Here is a 10,441-nt window from a genome sequence, read left to right as displayed (position 1 = left end):
ACGAGGTCAGGAGATCGAGACCATACTGGCTAAAATGGTGAAACCCTGTCTCTACTAAAAATTAAAAAAAAAAAAAAAAAAATAGCCGGGCGTGGTGGCGGGCGCCTGTAGTCAGGAGGCTGAGGCAGGAGAATGGCGTTAACCCGGGAGGCGGAGCTTGCAATCAGCCGAGATCGCTCCACTGCACTCCAGCCTGGGGGACAGAGCGAGACTCCGTCTCAAAAAAAAAAAAAAAAAAAAAAAAATCAACCTCATTGTTGTTAGTTTAACATTTTTAAATTGAATTATGGGTCAACATTACACATAAGCTTTAACAACAAGCTTGATGATAGCCACCAGTGTGGATGATGAGAACACAGGTTCACCCCTGAAGTCCTTTCAAAGCACCAACCACATAAGAAAAATCATTACACTCTCAAAAGTAACAACACCAAAACAAAGTCTCAAAGATTGAGCAGATAATTCCGTGGAGGCCTATTCAGAGCACCTCCTTCCGTTATAGTCAGTTTCCTTCCACATGACGTTTATTTCTTTGTCAGATATTTATAGCCCTAATACCAAAAGTCCATTGAACATCAGCCATTAATATAGTAACATAAAGCAGATTTATATATTCAGCTTGTCTAATACTCTATTGGGAAAGGAAGGCATTGCTCAACATAATAGCCTCCATTCTTAAGAGATATTCATTTTAAAATGTTGTCTTATAAATACAAGATGAGTTGAAACTTGTGTGCTCTAAATATTTTAAGGGATTTATGTTTGCATTAACTGACCTTTTAATCAAACTTCAATGCATTGCTACCACTGCAGAGGTTTCAGGAAGAAAAATATTACTTGTGGTTTTCAAAGTTAAAAGTTTTCCAGTAGAAAGGAAGTCTAAAAAGTTCTTCAAAGAGGATATTATGAACATATTGTCAGACTTGTTATTATTTGTAGAAAATATTCCTACGTTAAATTATAGTGTGGATTTAAAAAAACTTTCTTATTACTTTATCTTGAATACTTTCTAAGAAAGTACTGTAAATTTGCATGTCTGCATTTGTGTGTTGTTAAAAATATGTAATATCTTACCTCCCTGGCCTCTATTTGCATATTTTATTTTTATATGATGTATTTCAGTTTCTAAAATATTGGCAGAGTCTTCAAGAACTAGAACATCTGGGGCTGGGCATGGTGGCTCAAACCTGTAATGCAGGCACTTTGGGAGGCCAAGGTGGGCAGATGACTTGAGCCCAGGAGTTCAAGACCAGCCTGGGCAAGATATCTACAAAAAAAAAATAGAAACCCTGTATCTACAAAAACCTGTATCTACAAAAAAATAGAAAAAATTAACCAGGTGTGGTAATGCATACCTATAGTCCCAGATATTCAGGAGGCTGAAGCAGGAGGGTCGTTTGAGCCTGGGAAATTGAGGCTGCAGTGAGCAGTGATTGTGCCACTGCACTCCATCCTGGGCAACAGAGTGAGAGCCTGTTAAAAATAAAATAAAATAAAATAAAGCCTGGCATACGTGGTAGTTGGATCTTACTCCATTGATCATTTCCTCCCTCGTGATTCATTCTTTCTTCCTATCCACTGCAATTTCCCCTCAACTAGAAACCTATTTTCTGTATTCCCCAAATAACAGAATCCTCAATTTTGCACCATTTTCTCTTTCTCTTCACCTCTTTCTCTTCACCTCCAGACTTCTTGAGGGAAAAGCTCATACGTTGGTTCCACTTTCTCAGCATCCATTTATTCCTTAACCCATTATAATCTGAACCAAGTCTCCAACCACTGCCTGCAATCTCTCTTCCTCCAGTCCGTAATAACAACACATATTAGTGGCATTTTGTTTATTTTGTTGGCTTTGTCAATGCATTGAGTTTTAGGTAAGCAAATTTGGGACAACATAGATTTTGCCATATATAGTGTTTTCAAAATTAAGCAATTAAACTTTCTTAAATGTTATTCAGATGCCCAATATAGACGTGCGGCTGACATAACTGAACTGAGATGAGGCTACATTGTACTAATTAGAAATATATTTGAATGCCAGTTTTAAAAATTCCTGACTTATAAAGGCTTTAAAAACAAGGAAATCATTTCTGTAATTATATAACAAGATTGAGTTAGGTTGCCACTGTTAGTGGTTTAGCTTCTGTTGTTCTTGAACTGGTAATGAAAATGGTGATGCAGCCATAAGCACTGGGTCCACTGTTCAAAGCAAAAAGCTGGTAGAAGATAAGAAAGGAGTGGAGAGTCACTCTACTTGACCTCATTAATTCCAGGAAAGCAAAACCTTTCCTAGAAGTCCTTCCTGCAGTCAGCCCCCTAAATGCAGAAGAACTCAGTTGGCCGACCCTAGCTCCAAGGCAGCCTGACAGAGAACAGGCTTGTCATAATGGGCCAGATGAGTTGTGATTCATTGCTTGGGGACAGAAGAACTCTGAACAAGATCAAGGTTCTATCAGTGATAAATAAGGGAGGCTAAGGTATTGAGGAACCATATAATGTTATTTACACTACCTACTTTCTAATCTGCCTCATCTACTCACCTTCCTCTTTCTCTTTCTGTAATCTTATTGCATGGAAGAAATTTTTGATGAAGACAATTGTCTATTTTTCTTAAAATCATTTTTTTAGCTAGTGGTATGTCTCGAACACTTTCTTAATAGTTCATTGAGATAAAGTCATAATATTTTTTTTCTTTCTTCGCTACCCTCACTCATTGCCCCATTGGGATTGACTGCAAATTGCAATTTTCTATAGAAAGAATCAGTAATCCTTTCTACACAGTGGCCTTGGTGATTTCAAAACTTTAAGAACATTTAAAGTATTCAAGTTCTTTCTCCAAAAACTGGTGACTTTCTGCTGCTGAGCTCCTGAAAGTTTTTGAGAAGAAAGTTGAAAGGTTGAAAATGGTGCTGTGTTTATTTGAATATCTGAAGGGTAAACTCCAAGCTAGTTATCTGAAAACAAATATTCTCTGAAACCTGAAGAGTAAAGAAGTATAACTTGACATTTCTTCTGCAAGAAAAAAACAAGAAGATGGTGACTTTCAAGACCTCAGTCAATGAATAAAGTTTTGTGACCACAGTGAGGTACGGTGGCTGAACTAAATATTTTCCTTAAATATTTTAGTAATTTAGAACTGATATTCTATGTATATCATGAAACAGAAAGACCAGATAAGCTATAATATGAAAGCAATATAATTCAAATTAAATGGAGGAACACATAATAAAATACAAAACTTCTCAAAAAAAATCTCCATTATGCTTGTTTGTAGCAGTATATATTCCTAACTGTATTAATGTATAATAGTTAATACAAATCATAAAGCATATAATAAAAATTAATGTAATTTAGTATTCTCTTTGGTAATAATAAATATCATTTGTTGAGTAGTTAATAAAATTATAAGTGCAAGTTGAGAACATTTTAGGTTCTGTTTAAAAAAAAAAAAGCAAACACAAATACTCATTATTCTTGGTATTATGTGTTCAGCACATTACTGCGGTAACCAGGGCAGTAATGTCAAGACAAAGGTCAGGGTTGGCTTTAAGAAAGAAGCCTGAGAACCAGAACTACATAAAGGCCAGAAAATCAGTGTCTACATGCTAAAGGCAATTTTCAGGAACAAGTACCAGGAGCAGATCAACAAAACAAATAAGATCAACAAAACAAATAAGGAAGGTGGTTTTATGAACCCAGAGGGGCAGTGATTATGAGTTGTGGTGCCACTTTATTCAACCTTATCTGCTTGGAAGTTTTTCTCCCACACCATTAAACCCCTCACTGAACCCAACTTTTGTACAGACTGCAGCCAAGAAGGGCTGCATTATGGCTTTCTTGGACCTCTTCATCCACAAAAATATTAAAAATTGTATTTCATGACTTAATGTTCTAATTGTGTTTTCTTAGATTCTGTATTTGTCTATTTGGCATCGATTCTTCACAGGGCCAATACTGAATTTATAATATTTTATTATTATCTATATTCTTGTTGCTCTGGCATTTGGGAGCCTTGTAGACCACGGAGAAACTCCTCCTCCCAGGGCTAGCTAATTCCTAAAGATAATAACAATTTGCCTATGAATGCAGGCCTTTCATATGCAAACCAACCAATCCATTAATTACTTCCTTATCTAACTCTCACACACTAAGCCAATGTTTGCCCTGCCTTAAATTATCCCAGGGCCAAGTGTCACTCAAGTAGAGGCCATCCCTATAGCCCAAAGCCCAGCCAGAATTTTTAAAGCAAGCTCAGTTCTAAACCGTTTGCTCTGCCCTGTTTTTCCTATGGAAAACCCAATAAAGCCTGTGGTCCAGTGCTTTCTCTTTGCTCCTTTCTGCCTTCTGACAGACACCCATGCTTTCTCTGTGTCCCTGCATAGCATGAGATGTCTCGTCTCTGGGACCTTTGAGTATGATAAACTTCTTTCTTCCAAACCTCCTTCTCATTTCCTCCTATGAATACACAATCTTTACCAACCATATCATATACAACATTTACAGTCTCAGAATTCTGAGTTGGGATAAATATGTTGACATTATGCATTAAAACATTTAAAAATCTGTAAGTTCATTTTTTTTCTGATTTTAAAATAAATTAAAATGTTCTTATAGGTCCCTAAAAGTATCATGGGCCTTTTACAGTAGGTCACGTCTGCCTAGTGGATAAGTTGACTGTGGAGTCAGAGATGGCTTGCTTTTGCTGACATCCTTGTAAGCTCTTGAGAAACTGAATTAGAAACAGACAATGGTCAGTCTATGTGTAATAAACAGAACTCTGGCCCACAGACTCTGCAGCAACCATTGCAGGAAACCAGTTACAATCTCTTAAGATTGGTCCAGAATGGTCACGATTTGGTCAACAACTGCCAGCCTCCTTATTTTTCATCTTTTTTTTTTTTTCTTTTTTCCAATTCAGAACCAACCAGAGAAAGCTAAATGTGATCCCCAAACCAATCACATAAGATGTCTCACTCTTTGCTAGCCTACCTCCATTGACTCCCGTGCTGTCATGACAATGACCTCAATTAAAACATACCTAACACCTTTCCTTTTCTCCACTCTAAAGCTTCTCCACTGCTTTGTCTGCCTTTCAGTCTCTGACAAGTTGAAGTGGTGGCATGGATGCCCTTGCTGTAGCAAGCTCTGAATACATATCTTATGTTCGTTCTCATTTGGATGGTCTTTATTTCCACACGCCCTATCTTCCTTGAGGTTTTTAGTTAGGACATTTTCTTCCCACTGAAAGCCACCTGTCCTGTACATCTTCTAAAGAAAATGTTGATAATGTGTTCCAAGATGAAAAACAGATAATCCAATGAGTTTATCTATAAAAATGTAAGAATACAAAATTTCTAAATGTCTATGCTTCTTTTTTCAGAGAAAATTCTTACATGAAAGCCAGAAACACAGGAATCTCATTTTCTAAGTATTTTCTTTATCCTAAGAAAACACAAAAAAGTGAATAGAGTTAAGTGTAGACTAGCAGTGCCAGCACAAGTATCACCTGGGACCAAGTTAGAAATGCAAAATTTTGGCTCCCACTGCAGACCTACTCTGGAGATCTGACGTACTTTGAGAACCATGGCTCTGAAGCAGATTATCCTGGATGGGCTCTTGAAATTCTCTGAGGCTTATTTTCTTCATATATATATACAACGTAGTTACGAATTCTTTGTTTCCAAATTTAAACATTTGTTGTGAGTATCAAGTTATTAATGTCCTGAAAACATGTTTTCATGATGATTTCTCTGAAGAAAGAAAAGATGAACTCTGCTATATAATATTTTTAAAGTCTTTAAGAGAGGAGTTGGGTTTTATTTTAGACAAGCAATTGAAAGTAGGTGGGATTTAAATTAGTTTTAAAAAAGGAAATGACATTCTAGTTGAGGAGAAAGGAGATTGTCAATCACTGTGCCTCCTTCCTAGCTCTTCAAATATGGCTAGCTCCAGGCTGCTTGTGACGATGATCCTAAAGTTGAGTCCCAGAAGCTACAGGGGATGAGTCACTTATACATAACACTTATTAGGTCAGCCACTTAATAACTGTGTTTCATTGAACAAATTTTTCATCCTGCTTGAAATTTCGTCTTCTTATCTGTCAAATGAGAATAGGAGTGTGTATTAGGCTATACAAGAAGCATGGCTGGAGAGGCCTCAGGAAACTTACAATCATGGGAGAAGGCAAAGTGGAGGCATGTCTTACATAGCTGGAGCAGGGGAAAGAGAGGGAAGAGGGAGGTGCTATACACTTTTAAACAATCAGATCTTGTGAGAACTCACTATCATGAGAAGAGCATGGGGGGAAATCTGCCCCCATGATCCAGTCACCTCCCACCTCCCACCAGGTCCCTTCTCTAACACTGGGGATTACAATTCAACATGAGATTTGGGCGGGGACACAAATAAAAACCATATCAGAGTGAAAATATTTACCTCACAGTGTGACTATAAGCAGTAATTGAGATCACTTATATAACGCATTCTTCCCAAGAAATATTAGCAGGAAGGATAAGAGTAAGATATTAAATCTTTTTTTCTGTTACGCTGATCTATGCAACTGTAATTTGACTTAAGTTCCTCTCAGATGGTATTATGGGACTATTCTTATTGTTGAGTTGCATCAACAATTAGCTCCCATGTTGACTCTGGTATCTGCGATTACTCTCTCCTTTTTTTAGAATACTTTGCCTTTGATAATTGCCATGCTAATAAGTAGCAAGGAATATTTGAGCCCACCAGTCAGGCTGTTCTTTTTGTTCCTGCTGATGTCCACATGGGGGTGTTGACACCCAAGACTGATGGCACAGATATTTGTTCAAAGATACTGATGTCTAATGTGGAGGTGCTACAAGGGTGGCCACCAATATAGTCACCATCCTAATGTTGCTGTTTCAGTGACATCTTCATCACCACTACCAATGTTGTAATTGCTGATGTCTCACATTTTAAATGTCCTAAAGAAATTGTGGGAAAAAAAGAGCTCTCTCTTTTTTTTTTTTTGGTTTTTCACTCTTCTTTGACATTCCTTAAACCTGTTATTTGGTCCTGAGGCTATGAGATAGTTTGATTGACATTGCTGTGCTATTTAAAAAATCATGCCATTTCAGCTGGGTGTAGGGGCTCACACTTGTAATCCCAGAACTTTGGGAGACTGAGGCAGGCAGATTGCTTGAGCCCAGGAGTATGAGACCAGCCTGTGCAACATGGTGAAATCCTGTCTCTACACAAAAATACAAAAATTAGCTGCACATGGTAGCACATGCTTGTAGTCCCAGCTACTCGGGAGGCTAAGGTGGGAGGATCATTTGGGCCCAGAAAGCAGAAGTTGTAGTGAGCTGAGATCGTGCCACTGAGCTCCAGCCTAGGTGACACAGTGAGAGCCTGTCTCAAAAAAAAAAAAAAAAAAAAAAAAAAAAAACCCAAAAAACAAATTATGCAATCTCATCAGTGCTGCCTAATTATCTTCAAACCAAGCCCTGTGTCTCTTATTTATCAGAAGGCCCTTTCTTCCTTAATATAAATATAAATGGTGCCTTATGGGTTCTACCTGACTAATTCTCTGAGTTTGCATTAAGACCTTGAATTCTAGACAAAACACAGCCTAAATTTGGGTTGACACCTCTTACACATGTATTCATAGAAAAAAAAGTGTGTGTGTGGAGACATTTTAAAGATGTAAAGCCTTATAAGAACAATGTAGTTACAACCCATCATTATCATCATGACTTTAAGCTTGGTGTGGTGGACAGACTTTAAGGTGGCGTCCATGATCTTCACTTCCTAGTGTTCATGCCGTTGTGTAGTCCCAGCCCCTGTGACTTGCTTTTAAACAGTAGAATATGAAAGGTGATGGGCTGCCCCTCCCATGATTGTTATTACATAAGATTCTATCTTGCTTGAAGACCCACTAGAACAATTTCCTCTCATTGGTTTTGCAGAAGCAAGCCAACATGAAGTAAGTAGCCATGCTAGAGAAGCCCATATAGTAAAGAACTATAGGAGCCTGTATAAGCTGAGAGCGACCTCCAGCAAGAAACTATAGCCCTCAGACTTGTAGCCTCAAATAAATGAATTTTACCAAAAACCCAGAGGGGTTTGGAAGTGGCTACTTCTCCATTTGAGCCTCTGCTGAGACCTGGATTGCAGCCCCATGAGATTCTTAGGCAGAGGAAACAGCCAAGCCATGCCCAGATGCCTGACTCACAGAGACTGTGAGATAATAAACTGTGGTTTTAAGTGGCTAACTTGGTAGTAATTTGTTGTACAGCAATAGAAACTTAATACTCCATGTTAAAGAAACAAAATATGGGGGGAGTCATTTTATTATGAATGCTTGAATACCCTTCTTAACTAATTTTTTAAAAGATGTCTTAAGCTGTTTTTTACACGCATTTATTATTATGGCTGTAGAGTAGTATAGTTTGCTTTATTGCTATTTCCATTACAAAAACAATGAACAGTTTATGCCTAATGGAATTATAATGGTGTATTTTAAGGCATGTGACCTTCATAGTAAAGAATTAGGAATTTCCAGTTAAACATGATTAAGTGAACATACGTTTTTATGTCTGCTTAATCAAGAAACTCACTAAAATAGTAATAAAAATAAAACAGGCATAAATCTAAAAGGAGCTAAAGAACAGGGAAAGTGGCAGTACTAGATAAAGATTCCAATTACAATTTTTGATATTGGAAATGCAAACGGACAAGTGGCAAGGCAACTGACTTGAAAGAGGGAAGAAAGTTCACATTTAACTGCACATGAAACCCCAGAAACACTTAGGAGTTTAACACGGCAGAAACCTTTGAACATGGGAGCACAGAATAGTATTAAAAATAAGAGGTTCTAAGTCTCAGCAAAAAGCAATTAAGTCCTCTCGTGTCCTCATCTCAAGCAACACAATTAACCGCTTCCTGTATTAACAGAAATAGAAGTTTTCTCTACACAGACAGTGTATCTTGTGGGTTCTAGATTTGGGGACATAAGCACCTGAAGGCAGACATGAAGCATAATATTGAAATCAAGACAACAATTCAACAGTGATACAGGGGCTTTTAGAATGCCTCACCTCCCCAGTTTTCCCCAGCTCAGCTCCTGAACAGGGCAAAGGGGATGACTCTCTGGAAAAACTAAAAAGTCAAAAAGAAACTATCTCTGGACAGTGAGAATTTGAGAATTTACTAATAAAAGAACTCAGCTAGCCAATATTTCTGGGAAGTTCATTGGTCAAACAGATCCTTGTTTATATTCACGTATGCAGAGTTTGCATTGAGGATTGTAATGACTCAAACACAGACTCACAGGTGTTCTCTTTCCAGTAATGGTGTACTACGTATTTTGGAATAAGTCTCTCGTTGAGAACACCTAAGAAAGGCAGGCAGAACTTTTAGAAATTATGTTTGAATGCATCAGAGAGCTGCTAAGGTAAATGATTATGAGGTCTAAATCCAATCCAGGAACATTTTCGGGACTTCTGGACCTATTTCCTCACAGAGATTCTATTTTGTAGAAGGCTAGATAGTAATTGTTTCTGATTTTGTAGGCCATTTGGTCACTGGCACAACTGATCAACTCTGCCATTGTAGCACCCAAAGTAGCCGTAGACAATATTACATAAATGGATATGGCTGTGTTTCAGTTAAATTTTATGGATAAAAACAGATTTGATGAATGGGCCATAATTCCCTGACCTCTTCTCCAGAAACATTTGTCAGTTATGAATGAGGTGAGCTTTCAATATACTCATAGCACTAAGGGGACAAAATTTAGTGCTAGAGGCCCACAAAGAAGATGTGAGCGGCTTTGGATTGGGGCCCTAAAGGGTTGTTCTTTAGAAATAAGAGTAGGCTGGGAGCAGTGGCTCATGTCTGTAATCCCAGCACTTTGGGAGGCAGAGGCAGGCAGATCATGAGGTCTTGAGTTCAAGACCAGCCTGACCAACATGGTGAAACCCCATCTCTACTAAAAATACAAAAATTAGCCAGGTGTGGTGGTGTGCACCTGTAATCCCAGCTACTCAGGAGGCTGAAGCAGGAGAATAGCTTGAACCCTGGAGGCGGAGGTTGCAGTGAGCCGAGATCACGCCATTGCACCCTAGCCTGGGTGACTGACTGAGACTCCTCTATCTCAAAAAAAAATAAAAATAAATAAAAAATAAAGTAATCTAGAAATAGACCGGTCCTTGACAAGATTAAGACCTAGCTTCAATTCATCTCCATCCCTGATTGGATTAATTTGACTGGTCTTTACTAATAGGCTAACCTAGCCTTCTCAAAGCATACATATATTCTACCAGGATGATAATATGATCTTTCATAGCCTCCTATTAATACTATAGTTTCTTACATATAAAATATCCTGAAAGAGCCAAATGGTAAATCTTTTAGGCTTTTGGGGTCAAAATATTCCAACTACTCTAGTGCATGAAAGCATTCACAT

General features: G+C 38.0%; 2 long non-coding RNA genes across 2 annotated transcripts in view; one reads left to right on the top strand and one right to left on the bottom strand.

Annotated features, from left to right (window-relative positions):
* Positions 1 to 764: 764 nt before the first annotated feature.
* On the bottom strand, positions 765 to 2,368 carry LOC103892993 (uncharacterized). Its single transcript, XR_008515947.2, has 3 exons — positions 2,260 to 2,368; positions 1,356 to 1,473; positions 765 to 1,267 (listed from the first exon to the last, which is right to left on the bottom strand). It is a non-coding gene; the product is annotated as an uncharacterized LOC103892993 (long non-coding RNA).
* Positions 2,369 to 2,433: 65 nt separating this feature from the next.
* LOC103892992 (uncharacterized) overlaps positions 2,434 to 10,441 on the top strand; it is an 88,838-nt gene continuing 80,830 nt past the window's right edge. The window contains exon 1 of the long non-coding RNA XR_008515946.2: positions 2,434 to 3,086. This is a non-coding gene — a long non-coding RNA (uncharacterized LOC103892992). The remainder of the gene's footprint in view (positions 3,087 to 10,441) is intronic.

The sequence above is a fragment of the Pongo abelii genome, chromosome 17, assembly GCF_028885655.2.
Source record: "Pongo abelii isolate AG06213 chromosome 17, NHGRI_mPonAbe1-v2.0_pri, whole genome shotgun sequence".
Lineage (NCBI taxonomy): Eukaryota > Metazoa > Chordata > Mammalia > Primates > Hominidae > Pongo > Pongo abelii.
This window is presented reverse-complemented; position numbering and strand designations above follow the sequence as displayed.